The 20,452-nt window shown below is 43.2% G+C and overlaps 1 long non-coding RNA gene across 1 annotated transcript; it reads left to right on the plus strand.

Annotated features, from left to right (window-relative positions):
• Positions 1-19,365: 19,365 nt before the first annotated feature.
• Positions 19,366-20,087, plus strand: LOC139223905 (uncharacterized). The gene is made up of 2 exons (XR_011586056.1): positions 19,366-19,398; positions 19,956-20,087. It is a non-coding gene; the product is annotated as an uncharacterized lncRNA (long non-coding RNA).
• The last annotated feature ends 365 nt before the right edge of the window (positions 20,088-20,452 follow it).

Here is a 20,452-nt window from a genome sequence, read left to right on the forward strand (position 1 = left end):
AACTTCCAGATCTCAAACCATTGCTGGACAATCTTGTCTCTCTCTGCAGGACAGTAGCCCAGGAGCTTGGCTAACTTTTCTGTTTCTCCCAGGCTCTTATTGTGCTTTAGAGTTTCCTCTACATTGAAAACTGACATGTGCTGCAATGCTTCAGTGTTGTCTGTCAGTCTCACCCTCAGCTCATCAGTGAGGGAGATGCTGAAGGCTACACACCGCTTTCTCACATTGTTCTTCTCCTCAGGCGCAAAGTGGAGCTCAGCTGCCTTTGACTCAAGAAGGTAACCAGGGTACGGTTTGGGACTGATGGATCCATCAGTTGGCTCTTTGAGTACATCAGTGTTTGCCAGTGGATTCAGCACCCTGCTACTCACAGACTCTATCAGGCTAACCAAGCTGTCAAGAAGCTGAAGAGGATCTACCTGCTCTCCCTCACAAGCCCTGATGGCCAACTGTACCTCATCCAGCACTGACTTCAGAAAAGTCAGACACAAGATGTTTTGAGGATCACTGTACATGGAAACGGGGGCAGCATGGTGGTGCTGTGGTCAGCATGGTGGTGCTGTGGTCAGCACTGTTGCCTCACAGCAAGAAGGTTCTAGGTTTGAACCTGAAATCTTTCTGTGTGGAGTTTTTCATGCCAGCGTGGCTTCTCTCCAGGTACTCTGGCTTCCTCCCACAATCCCAAAGACATGCAAGCTGGGTTCATTGGTGACTCTAAATTGGCCGTAGTGTGAGTGTGAGAGTGAGAGTGTGTCTGTCTCTGTATGTGGCCCTGTGATTGCCTGGTGACCACTTCAGGGTGACCCTGCCTTTCCCCACAGTTGATGCTCTCATATGTGTCTTTGTAGGCCTCCCTGCGCCTGAAGTCACTAAAACCAGCTCTAAGTCTCCTGTACCAAGTGCTCCACACTACGGGGGTGGTGTCATTGGAAGCATGACTTACAGCCAGCTGCAGAGAGTGACACACACAGTGAATCAGAACCACATCTTTGAGGCCACACTCCTCCTTCAGCACTTTATGGAGCCCATTGTTAATCCCCGTCATGACGGAGGCATTGTCAGTCCCTGTCCCCAGGAGTTTGTCTTTTTCAAGACAACACTTCTCCAGGAAAGCCACAACAGCTCGGGCTATAGATCTGGCATCTCCTCCCTCCAACTCAACAAGCCCCAGAAATGTTGAGACTATTGTGTGTTTGGTGTCACTAAAGTACCTCATCACAACCCCCAGGTCCTTAGAAACACCTCCATCTGTGGACTCATGGAGGAGGAGGAGGCTGAAACGCTGCTCACCCACATCTGGACCATCTTTTTTAGAAAGTCTGGTGCTAGAACACCATTCATCATTTCCGTGCACTTTGTCCTGAGCATTTTGAAGTGAGGAGCGGCAGTGGATTCTGAGGAAGCAGCTGTGGATCAGTGGTAGAGTGGGTCCTCCCTCAGTCAGAAGGTCGGGGGTTTGATGCCCAGCTCCTATGGGTCAACATGACAGCATGGAACAGTGTTCAGCTAATGTCACGGTGGCTCCACTCAGTGTTTTCCTCATTAATGGCAGCTTGCTTTGGGTGGAACTGTTGGAAGACTTTGTCTTTTCACTATGTTTTTGAGTTGTCATGTTTTTTTTTTAGATCAAAGTTTGGACTAGAAATCATCCTTACAATCCAGGCAGCGTGCTCGTGTATCATCTCCAATAAACGGCTTCAGCCAGATTCCCACTCCTTTCTCTGTTTTTGATCGAACACTGTAGACCGACACATGATGAGCCAGCTAGCTAGATTAGCTTCTGTCCCAGAGAGGCACACACACAGTGGACCAGGTGAGGAAGTGACTGAGGCTCTGTGGCTCAAATGTGGCGGCTCTGCGCGTGCGCGATTCATGAGCAGCGTGCACGCGGTGGCTCTCTGTCCTCTCTGCGGCTGCGCAGCTCCTGTGAGAGCTTAGGGAGGGGGCGGGGCTAACGGCAACACCTGCTGCCAGGTGAGGACAGTGACTGATGTGAAAGCAGGTATCACTCTGCAGAGTCTCCAAAACACCGGAAAAGTCTCCAGATTTAGTGAAAGTCAACAAGTTAGCAACACAGGAAATGACGTCAGGACACTTCCGCAGCAGCAGATGACGTCGGAGCCTGAGCGGATTGTTGGAGCGTTTTTTTGCGGCTCGTTTTTCTGCTTAAAAAAGATGTTTGGAGGAGGAGAAGAAAACTGGAAAACTACCGGAGGAAAACACCATGAAGACACGGAGTTGTCTTTGGTTAATGAGGTCAGTCTGAGGCTGAGTGGCCGAACACAAACACAAACAAACATACACAGCACACAGCTAGCTAACTAGCTAACGCTAGCTAACCATGCTAACACGTGAACATTTTGCTGCTTTTTGAGGCGGATAAAGAAACCAGCCAGCGGCCAAGTTCACCAGAATGATGACTAAATGTAGCTCATTATGAGAAGGAACATGTTTTATATTTCACACTGTTACTATCAGAGGAAATCAGCAGCACCTGTGGATTAGCTTCACTACAGTGACAAACATGAGGAAAGAAAAGCCCAGCAACAGACATTAAACACTGAACTCACTATTATTTCTAGTTTGTAACTCTGTGGATGATGTTTATTTAAATAACCAAGCTGCTTGCTGTTACACAGCAGCAGTGTTTCTAGTTTTGGCTGGATTTTTACCACCTTTAGGATCAGAAATAGATCATTCAGTGTTTCCATAAGCACATTTACATTGAAATGTCAGTAATCATCATTAATGTCTAAATATTGAGTTACTGAAGTTCAACAGCAAGTTTGAAAATGTATCTCAACAGTGTAAATGTAAAGGGAATGAAATGAGAGAAAAGTCATCAGTGCAAATATCCGCTTTTTTATTTCATCCATCAAATGTGTGCAGCCTTGTTCAACATGAAGGTGATCCAGCTGTAACTTGTGATCACTTATTGATTCATTCTTTTTCCTTTCATGCTTCAGGTGGGCTGGTGTTCACTGCTGAGGAGCCGAGGAAGATTCTTCAGGTTCGTCCACATCCTCATTACTTCTTATTCATCGGCATCATTGTACTATTTGATATACTGTAAATTATTGTTAATAATAATAATAGCTTACATTTATATAGCACCTTTCAAAAAAAGTGATTCCATAACCTGATTAACATCTTTCACCTTCACAATGTTGTGCTTTTTTTTTTTTTTTTTTTTTAGATGATTTTCCCAAATGAAGATGCTAAATGCAACCCGAGATCATCTTCAAGTATGACAGGGCTTGTGGCGTAGTGGGTTACGTCACAGCCTGAAGAGACAATGAGGAGCAGAGGTGCCAGGTTCAATCCCAGTGTGTGGCTGCTACCTGCAGCAGGAAGGAAGCTTTTCTCCCCAGTAAGGGGTTATGCAGTTCATTTTATTCAAAACCCACAAAAGCATTCTACAAAAACTTTAGGCAGCCATTTTGCTCATTATGCGCTTCATTTAAAGCTAAATGTTTAGGCCCACTTTCAGGCTCCAACCAGGGCCTTTTCTCTATAGTTAAATTTAACCTAGTTGGGATCACACACCATTGCTGGTGGTTCTAAAATTACCAGTTTCACATTATACTCAGGATTCTGCACCAAAACAAATTGGGGCCAGCTGTGGCTCATCCCTCAATCAGAAGGTTGGAGGTTTAATCCCCAGCTCCTATGGGTCAGTGTGTGAATCAGGAGGTCATGTAAATGAGCTATACAAATACTGACCATAAGGGGATCAAGAGCTAAGCCAATGCAAAAATCACTCACAATATAAAAGACATAGAAAACAAGATTTAGACAAAATCTTTTTATTTAAGATAGAAGACATAGTGAAGGAGCTGCTTTGCTCACTGGACATTCAGCAGGAACATGGAGGCAGATCCTGTCAGGAAGACTGATGAAGACCAATACAAACATGTCAGATGAGCTGCTGGTCTACTTTTACCACAAATCAGTTTGACAATTATCAACTCTTTGCATAAGAGCAGCAGCAGAAGAGTAAAAAAAAGACACAACAACTTGCATTACTTTTGATATGTCTTTATTTAGAAATCAGTGCCAAACTGAGGCTCTCATACAAACAGTTCTGTTTGGATCCACGACTGATTCAGGTTCTCCTGCTGCTCCTGGGAAAACACAAACACGCACAGCTTTTAGCAAAGAGTGACCAGACAGAAGGTTAAACTTGTCATCTGTTCATGGATCATTTGGAAATTGTTCTCTTCATTTTAAATAAAGTTTGATGTGACGACATCCTGTGTTGATATTTACTGATTCCTGGATACTTTTACTTTAGATTCTACCTTTACAAACAAGCACCAACAGAGACAATTATCTACTGCAAGAGTTTACAAGTCTTCAATGTTTATTTAGAAAGATTTAGCTTTTGGTCTTTAAAACTAATTTAAGAGAGTCTGAAGTTTCATTAAGGCAAAAGTCCACTTTGTTGGACAGGGAACAAACAAACTTTGTCCCTGAACTGCACCAAGTGATGATTTACCTCAAAGGGTGCAGTGGAGCAGACACACCTGAGCTCCAGGTGACACCGCAGGGACCAATGCTACATGCTAACACTAGCCAGCATGTTAGCCACTGATTAGCCACATGGTGGAAGTGATCAGTGATTATTGATCCTGTAGTCCAGTCATTAGCAGCAAACTCACTGCAGACACTTACATTCAGTGAGACTGGACTTGAAATTAACATTACACTAAGTCTGAGCTTTAACTCACCTGCTGCAGCAGCTGATTAAACAGAGTAAAACTGCTGTGCTGTTATTAGCATATACAAAGATAAAAACGTGTTTGTGTGGCCATTGAGCCTCAGACTGACCTCATTAACCAAAGCCAACTCACATCTCCTTGGTGTTTTCCTCCTCTCATCCTCCAAAGACCTCATGAAGCAGAAAGAGGAGCCCAAATGAAACTTCCCACTCTTTATAGAGTTGGATCGTACCATTATGTGAAAGTAGGAGGGGAGACGCTCTGAAGACAGGTGGGTGAGGTGGTACAGTCCAGGTACAGAGGACATAGTGATGGCTGATGGAGGCTTTGTTGCTTTTCATGCAACCAGACGTGCCAAATAAGACACCATGAGTTCATGTTTCTTCTATGTTTCATTGTGTCGGCTTGAAACCACACAACCATGTAGTGTAGTGGAACAGGAATGATGGAGAATCAAATCCCAAACAGTCCATGAACCAAGAAATGACACGTCTCCATTGCACTTCATCTTATTGACCACTAGATGTCCTACTGGAGCTCTGTGTCATTGAAGCCTCCAGTCATGAACCATTTTTTTTTTTTTTTTTTTTAACTTTTTTTTAATTCAATTATTTGAAATATAAAAACAAAGAACGTGAGGTCATCATGGGTGTTACATTTAAAATCTCAACACATTTTTCTTCATACATCATGTCATACTATTCTGAACAGTGCATACACAATCCATTTTTCCCATTGTTCTCATGAACCATTTTTTGAATCAAGTGTCGAAGCTTCAACAAAGCCTCCATCAGCCATCACTATGTCCTCTGTACCTGGACTGTACCACCTCACCCACCTGTCTTCGGAGCGTCTCCCCTCCTACTTTCACATAATGGTACGATCCAACTCTATAAAGAGTGGGAAGCTTCGTTTGGGCTCCTCTTTCTGCTTCATGAGGTCTTTGGAGGGTGAGATGTGAGTTGGCTTTGGTTAATGAGGCCAGTCTGAGGCTCATTGGCCACACAAACATGTTTTTATCTTTGTATATGCTAATAACAGCACAGCAGTTTTACTCTGTGATTTTTGGATCTATTGGTGGTTTCATTGTGGCTGGTGAACATGTTTGGGAACAAAAGTACCAGATTACCGTTGTAATAAACACTGATGGTTCTAATGTTCTCTGTTTGCACTAGAACCAACAGAAGTTCTTCATCAGGCCTCGTTGATCTTTGCAGCTGTTTGCTGTTAATCAGCTGCTGCAGCAGGAGAGTTAAAGCTCAGACTTAGTGTAATGTTAGTTAAAGTTCTGTTTCTTTAGTGTCTGCAGTGAGTTTGCTGCTAATGACTGGACTACAGGGTCAATAATCCCTGATCACTTCCACCATGTGGCTAATCAGTGGCTAACATGCTGGCTAGTGTTAGCATGTAGCATTAGCATGTAGCTGTGTATAACGGGATGTTCTTCAGGAGCCGAACCACAAAGTTTAACCAGCAGCTTTGAAGTGAGGAATCACAAACTTTATCACATTTAGTCTGTTTGCAGGTGAACTTAACCTATAATGTTGTTTCCTTTTTACTTAAGTAAAGAGCTGTAGTTTTATTGTGAAAATCTCTTCCGTTGCAGGTGGTGGTTCCTGTCTGGACTGAAGAACCTGTGACAGGAACAGCTTTTGGTAAGAACGCTCAACTTTACCTCCAACATCAGATGAATGTGTTTAGACCTGAAATGTGAGCTTTTATTTTCTCCTCAGAGCAAACTAATCATTTTCATCCAACTGATTTCTAAATAAACATTGAAGATTTGTAAACTCTTGCAGTAGATAATTGTCTCTCTTGGTGCTTGTTTGTAAAGGTAGAATCTAAAGTTAAAGTATCAGGAATTAGTAAATATCAACACAGGATGTTGTCACATCAAACTTTATTTAAAATGAAGAGAACAATTTCCAAATGATCCATGAACAGATGACAAGTTTAACCTTCTGTCTGGTCACTCTTTGATAAAAGCTGTGCTGTGTGTGTGTTTTCCCAGGAGAACCTGAAGCAGCCGTGGATCCAAACAGAACTGTTTGTATGAGAGCCTCAGTTTAGCACTGATTTCTAAATAAAGACATAAAAAGTAATGCAAGTTGTCTTGTTTTTTATTCTGCTGCTGCTCTTTATGGAAAGTTTGTATATAATTGTCAAACTGATTTGAGGTAAGTAGACCAGCAGCTCCCCTCTTACATGTTTGTATTGGTCTTCATCATTGTCTTCCTCTGACAGGATCTGCCTCCATGTTCCTGCTGGATGTCCAGTGAGCAAAGCAGCATCTTCACTGTCTTAAATAAAAAGTGGTTTTGTCTAAATCTTGTTTCCTATGTCTTTTATATTGTGAGTGATTTTGCATTTGCTGAACTTCACTGCTGAAAAGGTAAAGCTGTGGATCCACCTATGGTCAGTATTTGTGTAGCACCTTTACATGACCTCCTGAGTGAGGGATGACCCACAGCTGGCCCCATTTTATTTTGGAGCAGAATCCTGTGTTTTACTGGTCCTGGATTGTCATGTGAAACTACTCATTTTTGAAGCCCCCCCCCTCCCCCAGCAATGGTGTCTGCTCCCAACAAGGTTGAATTTCACTGAACAAAAGCACCTTCTAGGAGCCAGAAAATGTGTAAAGTGCATAATAAACAAAATGGCTGCCAAATGTTTCTGGGTTTTTAATAAAATGAGCTGCATAAACCATTACTCCACCTTTGGGGAGCTAGCCCGCCTTCCTTCATGCTCCAGGCCACAGATACCTGTCACACTAGAAGATCTCCGGGCACATTAATCTTCATTTGGGAAAATCATCTAAAAAGCACAACACAAAAGTGAAAGATGTTAATCAGGTCATAGAATCACAAACTAGCTCCAATTATTTACAATATCAAATAGTACAACACCAGCCCACCTGAAGCATCAAAGGAGAAAGAATGAATCAATAAGTGATCACAAGTTACAGCTGGATCACCTTCATGTTGAACAAGGCTGCACACATTTGATGGATGAAATAAAAAAGTGGATATTTGCACTGATGACTTTTCTCTCATTTCATTCCCTTTACATTTACACTGTTGAGATACATTTTCAAACTTGCTGTTGAACTTCAGTAACTCAATATTTTGACATTAATGATGATTACTGACATTTCAATGTAAATGAGCTTAAGGAAACACTGAATGATCTATTTCTGATCCTAAAGGTGGTAAAAATCCAGCCCAAACTAGAAACACTGCTGCTGTGTAACAGCAAGCAGCTTGGTTATTTAAATAAACATCATCCACCGAGTTACAAACTAGAAATAATAGTGAGTTCAGTGTTTAATGTCTGTTGCTGGGCTTTTCTTTCCTCATGTTTGTCACTGTAGTGAAGCTAATCCACAGGTGCTGCTGATTTCCTCTGATAGTAACAGTGTGAAGTATAAAACATGTTCCTTCTCATAATGAGCTACATTTAGTCATCATTCTGGTAAACTTGGCCGCTGGCTGGTTTCTTTATCCGCCTCAAAAAGCAGCAAAATGTTCACGTGTTAGCATGGTTAGCTAGCGTTAGCTCGTTAGCTAGCTGTGTGCTGTGTGTGTGTGTGTGTGTGTTGGTGTTCGTGTGTCCACTCAGCCTCAGACTGACCTCTTTAAACAAAGACAACTCGGTGTCTTCGTGGTGTTTTCCTCGAGTCCTTCTCCGCTTTTCCTTTCGTCCTCCAAACATCTTTCTCAAGCAGAAAAACGCTCAACGATCCGCTCAGGTTCAACCTCACCTGTTGTGACGTCACTTCCTCAAGCCGAGCACCGTCGCAGCGGCAGTGACGTAAACAGCAGGAACGTTTAGCAGCAGCTCTGTAGATCTAGAAACTACGGGTGTTAATCATTCACAGAAACATCTAATACATTATTTTCAGGGAGTTAAATGGTAAATGATCAATGTTCTGTATTTGTCTCGCGCCTTTCTACTTATTTCAACTGCTCAAAGCGCTTTTACATCACATCCTCATTCACCCATTCACACATCATTCATCCAGGAGGGTCTGATGTGGAGGACACTGTTCCTTCATGCTCATTCCCACAAATGCAAAAATGCACCTGTACATTGGGGTTCAGCGTCTTGCCCGAGGACACTTGGACACGTTGACCCATCGGAGCTGGTGATTGAACCCCCGACCTGCTGATGGAGGGACGACCCACTCTACCACTGACCCACAGCCGAGCTCACTCCACAGAGCAGGTACAAGTTTGGCTTCACGTGTTTTGCATCTGTGAGGACACAGCGCCCTCTTGTGTCCTGTAGGAGGAACTATTTATCACTGTTCCTCCACTCCTTTTCTCTTTTCCACTGGTTTGTCTTTTCATTTATTAGATCTCTATGTCATCTCTTTACTTTCCACTCTGGATTTTACTGCCTACACATTTATTATAGGAGGTATAATGGAGCTCCTTGTGCCACAGGTGCTGTTATTAAACACACGACAACATTTTCTGCTCCGAAATGATAAAAACCGACAAAAATTGGTCATTGTCATACACCAAGTCTATGATGGGACAGTGAGGGGCAAGTAGCGCTGGGAGTGACCGCTGACCCTCCTTTTCTCTCACCTCTAGGCTCAAACTAACTCCGGTGTCGCCTCCAGACTTGTGATGAAGCTCTCACAGTGGACCCTCACCTGCAGACTGAGGTTAGTGGCCTTTCTCAGCACACACAGCACATGAGCCAGAGCCCGTCTGCCCTGAGCCACGGCTCTGTGGACAAATCTGGCAGTTTGAAAAGAAATGACACAGTTAGATTAAATCCACATGCAAATGACTTCAGACTGTTGATCCATCACTTTGAGCTGTTTCATTATTTCACTATGTCAGACACTTTTAGTTGCCCATTTCAACCTCTTTGCTCGCTAACTAGTGTTCAGTCTTTAAAACCCCTGCCAGGAGTGACTGGTTTAAATTGGTGACTTGTTCACTAATAGATAGATAGAAATACTTTATTGATCCCTGGGGGGAAATTAATACAGGTGCATCTCAAAAATTAGAATATCATGACAGCACTGAAACCTCTCACGGTCCTGTGGTGGATTATTTTCTAAAGTGGTGCCAGGGTTCGTCTTTATCTCTGAATGGATCAAAAACAAAGGACGTGTGTATTGATTTTAGACGCTCGCAGCCTCCTGACAGCACAGTGATTGATGGGCAGGATGTAGAAATTGTAGAGTCCTATAAGCATTTAGGAACTATAATAGACAACAAACTGACATTAGTGAGTAACACCAACACAATTTACAAGAAAAGTCAGCAGCGTCTATTTTGTCTAAGGAAACTCTCAAAAGTCCAGGTTGATTGATCCCTGATGACCATGTTCTATAGGTCTTTTATTGAGTCTGTGCTGACCTCTTCTTTCATCTGTTGGTCCTCGTCACTTAAGGTAAAGCAGAAAAATGTCCTGAACAAGGTGGTTAATGTCTGCAGTAAAATAAGTGGCACTGCTCTAGAAACCCCGCAGGATCTGTAGAACAAACAGCTTTAGAAGAAACTAAATCTCTCCTGTCTGACTGTTCTCGTCCTTCACAGCAACAGTTTCACTTTCTTCCATCCGCTTCACTGTTCAGACGTCCACGAGCTAAAACCAGCAGATACAAACATTCCTTTGTACCTTCTGCCATTTCCTTCAGCTCCAGGAGGAAAAGGTAGCTTGCCTGCAGTGTTTTGATTGATTTGATTTTCTATTTGTTCCATTGTTTTTTCTTTTGTTTCTATTTTGATTTTAAGGTATTCGTGCTATTGGATGTTTAGTATTTATTCGCTGTGTTTTTCAAGTGTACATGTATTTTATGTTTTGCTTCCACTGCTGCACAACTAATTCTCCCATTTGGGGACAAATAAAGTGATTGATTGATTGATTGATTGACCTTTTCCGACCACACTTCCTCTGAATGTGCTTGGATTCAGCACTCTGGGAACACTTTCCCTCTGATTGTGTCGCCTAGTGAACCAGACTGAGAGAAACTTCTGCAGGTGTTTTCAATTAATTAGCTGATTACAGTGAGACACTGTGAGTCTACCATACTGAACTTTTTGCACTTTGACATTTGTACCTACAAATGTAAAGAAATAAAATGATTATTATTATTTTTCACAATATTCTAAACTTCTGAGATACTGAATTTGGGGTTTTCATGAGCTGTGAGCCACAATCATCACAATTAAAACAAATGAAGGCTTGAAATATTTCATTTTGTGTGGAATGAATCTATATAGTATATGAGTTTCTCTTTTTGAGATGCACCTGTATTAATGTCCCCTCAGGGATCAATAAAGTATTTCTATCTATCTATCACAGTTACCATCTCTGGCTGGCAGAGAGCTTTCAGCTCCCTCTGCTGTTTAACACCAATATGTGCTTCTGTTCTTCAACTTGCACTAAAGTTTTATTTAATCACACTTCAGTTTTAATCTGCACATTTCTATCTTTTATATAATATATTTTATATATATATTTTTATCCATATAGTATAAGAGTTTCACTTTTTGAATTGAATTACAGAAATGAATGAACATTTTCATGATATTCTAATATTTTGAGATTCACCTACCTGTACATACGTGTCACCATCTCCATCTCCGTGGTCAGCAGCTCAGGGGAAACTCCTCCGACTCTCTTCACCTCTCGCTGTATTTGCCGGTGAAACAGAGTGATTTTGAGCCACTTGTCCCTGCAGAGCTGGGTGCTGCAGGAGAAGCAGGGGGGAGCAGATCTGTGGTGTTGGAGTTTACTGGCACAGAAGGGGCCAGCAGACGAGGACTCAGATCACTGGCAGACGGTTTAGCAGATTTAAATGGATGAACCGTGTTGTCGTCCCACGAGGAGTTCCATTTCTAAAAGAGAGTCATTAATCAGTGATTTCTTTCACAAATGTGAGCATAGCTTGGGGTATTTGAACAAGTACACCCATATGTGGAGCCTGGAGTCATATCAGTGGACGGAGGTTTAACTTTTTCCTCATCATGAAAGAACTCAAAGTTTGTCCATCCTCATAAAGAAAACTAAATAGATGATCAAATGTATGAAGACATAGAGCTTTAACCCTTTTTTAATCATTTAACATACACAACACTAATAATGGAGCAGGAAATCCAAACCCTACAATAAATGATATATAAGATATGTAAGTAGTATTAAACTTTTCTCATTCACGTGTTTGTCCAAATACCTCCGCAGGTCTCTGTGTGACTAACCTGGCGTTTCATCAGCAGCAGCTCTTTCACCGTCTTCTTCTTGTGCACAGCTTTGGTGGATTCTGGGATCAGTGTTCAGAAAGCCTGAGAAGGAGAAAAGCACAGAGAGAGCAATAAATACAAAGCACATAGGTGGAGGCGACATTACATAAAGTCTGCAGGAAGGAAAGCTGTCGTCAGTCTGGATAAGATCTCCGTCAGTTAGTAAAGTACTTGGCAAACAAACTGTCAAAACAAATTATACTTCATTAAAAGTAGAGATCAGGTAAATATACTTAAAGTATCAAAAAGAGTTCATTCAGTAATAACTGACATTATTGGATTAGATTCTACTTCACCACTTTAATTCTTTGTTTTGCACTTTTCTCCACTCTTGACTTTTGTTGTAGAAAAACAGGATCATTTCTGGATAGTTGTTTTGAATCTAAAATCTTGACCAGAAGAGTAACTCCACCTGTCAGATAAAAGCAGTGGAGCAACAGACACAACATTCCCCTGAAACATAGCACATCGAAACTGGACAAAAGAAAGAGCACAATGATGGACCCAAATATCTTTATATGTTTGAGGACATGAGTCACAGGACAGAAGACAAATCTAAAAAATGCTCCAACATGTCAGGACGACCTTAAGATGTAAAAAGGTTCCTTTCAAGAGCCTTTGTGTTTACAGACTAGACTGCTCTTCTTAGTATTTATATATTTCTACTTTCTTTTCTTTGTATATATATTTCTACTTTCTCTTCTGATCACATTACACATCCCTGCTATAATTAAGGCCCTTATTTTGAAGGTGACAACCGGAAGTGCAGTGCTTCTCCTCGCTAACTTAATGGCGCTAATGAGGGATTTAGGAACGTGGACACCAGCGGCTACGTCACCCTCAACCCACCTGGGCTCCCGTCGTCAGAAACCTGTTTTAAAGCTATGAATTAGTTTCACTAAGTCTCCGGTCCAGGACCAACTAGTCCGAGGGGGTTGAAGGGATCCACTTCAGACTTGGTCCGCTGCTAGAAAAGACATGAACGATGAAAAGTTCTTCAAAGTCTCCACCAAACGTTCACGCTGGGGGCGTGGCCAGCTGTCAAGAGCAACATGAAGGCTGCAGCCAACACCTTGAACTTAAGGCGGTGTAAATGCACCGCACTCTGCCTGGATGTTGTTGTGGAGAAGAACACTGAAGCCGCTCCTGGCCTTCATGAAGTCAGAGCTGTGAGCAGGAAGATGGTGGTGTGTTTCAGAACAAGCACTGCTGCAAAACACAGGCTGAGACAAATGCAGCAGCAACGTGAAGAAGCTCAGACTGGAGGTGGACACAGGATGGAACAGCAGCCTGGAGATGCTTCAACGTCTCCATCAGGAAAGAGATGCAGCGGCAGCAGCTCTAGAGGAGCTGTCCGAGGAGAAGAGAGCTTCAGCATCAAAGGTCGTCCCCCTCTGCAGAGTGTTGCCACATACAACAGGACAGTTGTATCCACAGCTCACCACCCCCATGGCACAACACCTGGCACAGAAGCTCATCAGATGCTTGGCAGACAGACTGCAGGACAAGGAAGAAGAGAGTTCACTGGCAGTCGCTCCACTATTGGAGCCACGCTTCAAAACCTTTGGATTCACCAGTCAGAGAAAGACTGTCTGATAACAGAATGTACAGAAATAATCAATATAAACAAGCACCACCAGCAGCACCAGCATCACCACCAGCACCACCAGCACCAGCACCACCAGCAGCACCAGCACCAGCACCACCAGCACCACCAGCATCACCAGCACCACCAGCAGCACCACCACCACCAGCACCACCACCACCAGCACCACCACCAGCAGCACCAGCACCACCAGCAGCAGCAGCAGCACCACCAGCATCACCACCACCAGCATCACCACCACCACCAGCACCACCAGCACCAGCACCACCAGCAGCACCACCACCAGCACCACCAGCACCACCAGCATCACCAGCAGCACCACCACCACCAGCACCACCACCACCAGCACCACCACCAGCAGCACCAGCAGCACCAGCAGCACCAGCATCACCAGCAGCAGCAGCAGCAGCAGCAGCAGCAGAATCACTACCACCAGCAGCACCAGCAGCACCACCACCAGCAGCACCACCACCACCAGCAGCATCACCAGCATCACCAGCACCAGCAGCACCAGCATCACCACCACCACCAGCAGCACCACCACCACCAGCAGCATCACCAGCACCACCAGCATCACCACCACCAGCAGCACCACCACCACCAGCAGCATCACCAGCATCACCAGCACCAGCAGCACCAGCATCACCACCACCACCAGCAGCATCACCACCACCAGCAGCACCAGCAGCACCACCACCACCAGCAGCACCACCACCACCAGCAGCATCACCACCACCAGCAGCACCAGCAGCACCACCACCAGCAGCAGCATCACCACCAGCAGCATCACCAGCATCACCACCACCAGCAGCACCAGCAGCACCACCACCACCAGCATCACCACCACCAGCATCACCACCACCAGCAGCATCACCACCACCAGCAGCACCAGCATCAGCAGCATCACCACCACCACCAGCATCACCACCACCAGCAGCATCACCAGCATCACCACCACCAGCAGCACCACCACCATCAGCATCACCACCACCAGCATCACCACCACCAGCAGCACCACCACCACCAGCAGCATCACCAGCATCACCACCACCACCACCAGCACCAGCATCACCAGCACCACCAGCAGCAGCAGCACCAGCAGCACCACCAGCAGCACCACCACTTCAGCCTCGTCCTCCAGCATGAGCAGCAGCCTCCACAGGTATTTCTTTTTGATTTGATTATGAACAAGGAATGACTAATGACATTTCTGGTGCTGATGATCTTCAGGAGTTTTTCAGGAGTTGACCTGTGGAGGCTTTTGGATGAAGATGCCAGCAGAGCCAGGCAAATGCAAAGCGCCACTGCGAATGCATTAGTGGAAGTGACCCGGTACCTGTCTGATCCTCCCCTGGAAAGAACTGAGGACCCCCTCACATACTGGGCCACCCACAGAACTGTGCACCCAAACCTGTACAAAGCAGCAAAGCACTTCCTGTGTAGCCCAGCCTCACCTGTGCCGGGGGAACGGGTTTTTTCCAAGGCTGGGGAAATAGTCAGTAAAACTATTTCTTAATAAAAACTCATCAACAGTTACACAAGCACCCTCTGCCCTGTTCTTCAAGCACCCCCACTCTACTAAAACCAATTAAACATTTGAAATGAGATCACATTTGCCAGCTGGCCTGCTGAACGCCCACTATTCAACTATTCAAAAAATTAGCTATGCTCACATTTGTGAAAGAAATCACTGATTAATGACTCTCTTTTAGAAATGGAACTCCTCGTGGGACGACAACAACACGGTTCATCCATTTAAATCTGCTAAAACGTCTGCCAGTGATCTGAGTCCTCGTCTGCTGGCCCCTTCTGTGCCAGTAAACTCCAACACCACAGATCTGCTCCCCCCTGCTTCTCCTGCAGCACCCAGCTCTGCAGGGACGAGTGGCTCCGACCGCCGGGGTCAAAATCAAATACAGCGAGAGGTGAAGAGAGTCGGAGGAGTTTCCCCTGAGCTGCTGACCACGGAGATGGAGATGGTGACACGTATGTACAGGTAGGTGCATCTCAAAATATTAGAATATCATGAAAATGTTCATTCATTTCTGTAATTCAATTCAAAAAGTGAAACTCTTATACTATATGGATAAATATATATATATAAAATATATTATATAAAAGATAGAAATGTGCAGATTAAAACTGAAGTGTGATTAAATAAAACTTTAGTGCAAGTTGAAGAACAGAAGCACATATTGGTGTTAAACAGCAGAGGGAGCTGAAAGCTCTCTGCCAGCCAGAGATGGTAACTGTGATAGATAGATAGAAATACTTTATTGATCCCTGAGGGGACATTAATACAGGTGCATCTCAAAAAATTAGAATATCATGAAAAAGTTAATTCATTTCTGTAATTCAGTTCAAAAAGTGAAACTCTTGGTCTCATGATGTCAGAATGTGAACAGCAGGATGAGGAGGACTGTTTAAATACCAATTCTAACTGAAGCAGGAAATGTATTGGTGGATTCATGGATCAAACCTGTTGTGAATGTTGCTGTTAAGCTTCTTGTTAGAGAACAGCAGCTGGTGCAGAAAGTACTGAGACACTGAACAGTTGGACATGTGCATTCAAAGGTTTAGAGAAGGTCACATTAAGTTCACCTGGAAAGGTTAGAATGCATTTTAGGTTCATCCTGAAACTTCACCTGAAAGCTGAATATCCCTAACTTTTAGTGAGGAGTGTGTTTCAAGGCTTTGTTGAAGCTTCGACACTTGATTCCAAAAATGGTTCATGACTGGAGGCTTCAATGACACAGAGCTCCAGTAGGACATCTAGTGGTCAATAAGATGAAGTGCAATGGAGACGTGTCATTTCTTGGTTCATGGACTGTTTGGGATTTGATTCTCCATCATTCCTGTTCCACTACACTACATGGTGAATCCACCAATCCATTTCCTGCTTCAGTTAGAATTGGTATTTAAACAGTCCTCCTCATCCTGCTGTTCACATTCTGACATCATGAGACCAAGACGACACCTAACAGTTGATCAGCAGCACCTCAACACTGGAGGCTTCAAACAGGAAGTCCTCAGACGGAGGTGTTCACTGAGCTTAGAGGGTCACAGAGTGTCATCAGGAGGTTGGAACAGTGATACAGAGACTGGAAGAGTCACAGAAAGGAGAGGAGTGGACATCCTTTGGCCACGTCCCAATTTATTGAGACACTGAAATGTTTTACTGTGGTATACCTACCACTGTTGTTAGCTTTTCTTCAAATACATTGTTTAAAATGAAGAGATCACCATTGCATGCTTCTACTTAAATGCCCTACTTTCATGATATAATATCACTGTAGCATTCACTTTTTACATTTTCCAGAAATTTCACCTGAAAGTCGAATATCCCTAACTGTTAGTGAGTAGTGTATTTCATTTGGTGTGGAATGAATCTATATAGTATATGAGTTTCTCTTTTTGCACTGAATTTTTTGAGATGCACCTGTATTAATTTCCCCTCAGGGATCAATAAAGTATTTCTATCTATCTATCACAGTTACCATCTCTGGCTGGCAGAGAGCTTTCAGCTCCCTCTGCTGTTTAACACTAATATGTGCTTCTGTTCTTCAACTTGCACTAAAGTTTTATTTAATCACACTTCAGTTTTAATCTGCACATTTTTATCTTTTTATCTGCTTATTTATTTGTCTGTATTCATGGTGGTGGTCACTTTGACTCACTTTGACTCCTTTACTGCTGTCACACCAGAATTCCCCCTGGGGATCAATAAAGTATTTCTATCTATCTATTAGTGAACAAAGTCACTCCTGGCAGGGGTTTTAAAGACTGAACACTAGTTAGCAAGCAAAGAGGTTGAAATGGGCAACTAAAAGTGTCTGACATAGTGAAATAATGAAAGAGCTCAAAGTGATGGATCAACAGTCTGAAGTCATTTAATCTAACTGTGTCATTTCTTTTCAAACTGCCAGATTTGTCCACAGAGCCGTGGCTCAGGGCAGACAGGCTCTGGCTCATGTGCTGTGTGTGCTGAGAAAGGCCACTAACCTCAGTCTGCAGGTGAGGGTCCACTGTGAGAGCTTCATCACAAGTCTGGAGGCGACACCGGAGTTAGTTTGAGCCTAGAGGTTAGAGAAAAGGAGGGTCAGCGGTCACTCTCAGCGCTGCTTGCCCCTCACTGTCCCATCATAGACTTGGTGTATGACAATGACCAATTTTTGTCGGTTTTTATCATTTCGGAGCACAAAATGTTGTCGTGTGTTTAATAACAGCACCTGTGGCACAAGGAGCTCCATTATACCTCCTATAATAAATGTGTAGGCAGTAAAATCCAGAGTGGAAAGTAAAGAGATGACATAAAGATCTAATAAATGAAAAGACAAACCAGTGGAAAAGAGAAAAGGAGTGGAGGAACAGAGATGAATAGTTCCTCCTACAGGACACAAGAGGGCGCTGTGTCCTCACAGATGCAAAACACGTGAGGCCAAACTTGTACCTGCTCTGTGGAGTGAGCTCGGCTGTGGGTCAGTGGTAGAGTGGGTCGTCCCTCCATCAGCAGGTCGGGGGTTCAATCACCAGCTCCGATGGCTCAACGTGTCCAAGTGTCCTCGGGCAAGACGCTGAACCCCAATGTGCAGGTGCATTTTTGCATTTGTGGGAATGAGCATGAAGGAAGAGTGTCCTCCACATCAGACCCTCCTGGATGAATGATGTGTGAATGGGTGAATGAGGATGTGATGTAAAAGCGCTTTGAGCAGTTGAAATAAGTAGAAAGGCGCGAGACAAATACAGAACATTGATCATTTACCATTTAACTCCCTGAAAATAATGTATTAGATGTTTCTGTGAATGATTAACACCCGTAGTTTCTAGATCTACAGAGCTGCTGCTAAACGTTCCTGCTGTTTACGTCACTGCCGCTGCGACGGTGCTCGGCTTGAGGAAGTGACGTCACAACAGGTGAGGTTGAACCTGAGCGGATCGTTGAGCGTTTTTGTGTTTGAGAAAGATGTTTGGAGGACGAAAGGAAAAGCGGAGAAGGACTCGAGGAAAACACCACGAAGACACCGAGTTGTCTTTGTTTAAAGAGGTCAGTCTGAGGCTGAGTGGACACACGAACACCAACACACACACACACACAGCACACAGCTAGCTAACGAGCTAACGCTAGCTAACCATGCTAACCATGCTAACACGTGGCTGCCACATTTGACTGCTTTTTGAGGCGGATAAAGAAACCAGCCAGCGGCCAAGTTCACCAGAATGATGACTAAATGTAGCTCATTGTGAGAAGGAACATGTTTTATACTTCACACTGTTACTATCAGAGGAAATCAGCAGCACCTGTGGATTAGCTTCACTACAGTGACAAACATGAGGAAAGAAAAGCCCAGCAACAGACATTAAACACTAAACTCACTATTATTTCTAGTTTGTAACTCTGTGGATGATGTTTATTTAAATAACCAAGCTGCTTGCTGTTACACAGCAGCAGTGTTTCTAGTTTGGGCTGGATTTTTACCACCTTTAGGAACAGAAATAGATCATTCGGTGTTTCCTTAAGCTCATTTTCATTGAAATGTCAGTAATCATCATTAATGTCTAAATATTGAGTTAGTGAAGTTTAACAGCAAGTTTGAAAATGTATCTCAACAGTGTAAATGTAAAGGGAATGAAATGAGAGAAAAGTCATCAGTGCAAATATCCACTTTTTTATTTCATCCATCAAATGTGTGCAGCCTTGTTGAACATGAAGGTGATCCAGCTGTAACTTGTGATCACTTATTGATTCATTCTTTTTCCTTTCATGCTTCAGGTGGGCTGGTGTTCACTGCTGAGGAAGATTCTTCAGGTTCGTCCACATCCTCATAACTTCTTATTCATCAGCATCATTGTACTATTTGATATATTGTAAATTATTGTTAATAATAGCTTACATCTATATAGCACCTTTCCAAAAAAAAAAAAAAAAAAAATTCACCTTCAAAATGTTGTGCTTTTTTTTTTTTAGATGAGTTTATGACCTGATAATATTTCACTTTAATAGTATTGTGCTTTATTTTTTTGTACCCAAAATAAAGTTTGTTTATATCCTGTGTTTCCATGCAGCGTGCTTATATATATATGAGAGAGAGAGAGAGAGAGAGAGAGAGAGAGAGAGAGAGAGAGAGAGAGAGAGAGAGAGAGAGAGAGAGAGAGAGAGAGAGAGAGAGAGAGAGAGAGAGAGAGAGAGAGAGAGAGAGAGAGAGAGAGAGAGAGAGAGAGAGAGAGAGGCAAAATCACAATTTAAAAATAAAAGACAGAGTTAGAAAAACAAGGAGGAAACAAGAGTTAGACTAGTTAAAAATCACTCAAAATATAAAAGACACAGGAAACAAGATTTCAACAAAACCAGTTTTTTTATTTAAGACACAGTGAAGATGCTGCTTTGCTCACTGGACATCCAGCAGGAACATGGAGGCAGATCCTGTCAGACAGAAGGAGACAAGTTTTAAAAAACAAAATTGTTCTTCATTTTAAATAAAGTTTGACATGATGACATCCTGTGTTGTTATTTACTGATACTTTAGATTCTACCTTTACAAACAAGCACCAAGAGAGACAACATGTGAGGAGAAAATAAAAGCTCACATTTCAGGTCTAAACACATTCATCTGATGTTGGAGGTAAAGTTGAGTGTTCTTACCAAAAGCTGTTCCTGTCACAGGTTCTTCAGTTTCAGTCCAGACAGGAAACACCACCTGCAACAGAAGACATTTTCACAATAAAACTACAGCTCTTTACTCAAGTAAAAAGGAAATGACATTATAGGTTAAGTTCACCTGCAAACAGACTAAATGTGATAAAGTTTGTGATTCCTCACTTCAAAGCTGCTGGTTAAACTTTGTGGTTCGGCTCCTGAAGAA

The sequence above is a fragment of the Pempheris klunzingeri genome, chromosome 24 (assembly GCF_042242105.1).
Source record: "Pempheris klunzingeri isolate RE-2024b chromosome 24, fPemKlu1.hap1, whole genome shotgun sequence".
Classification (NCBI taxonomy): Eukaryota; Metazoa; Chordata; class Actinopteri; order Acropomatiformes; family Pempheridae; genus Pempheris; species Pempheris klunzingeri.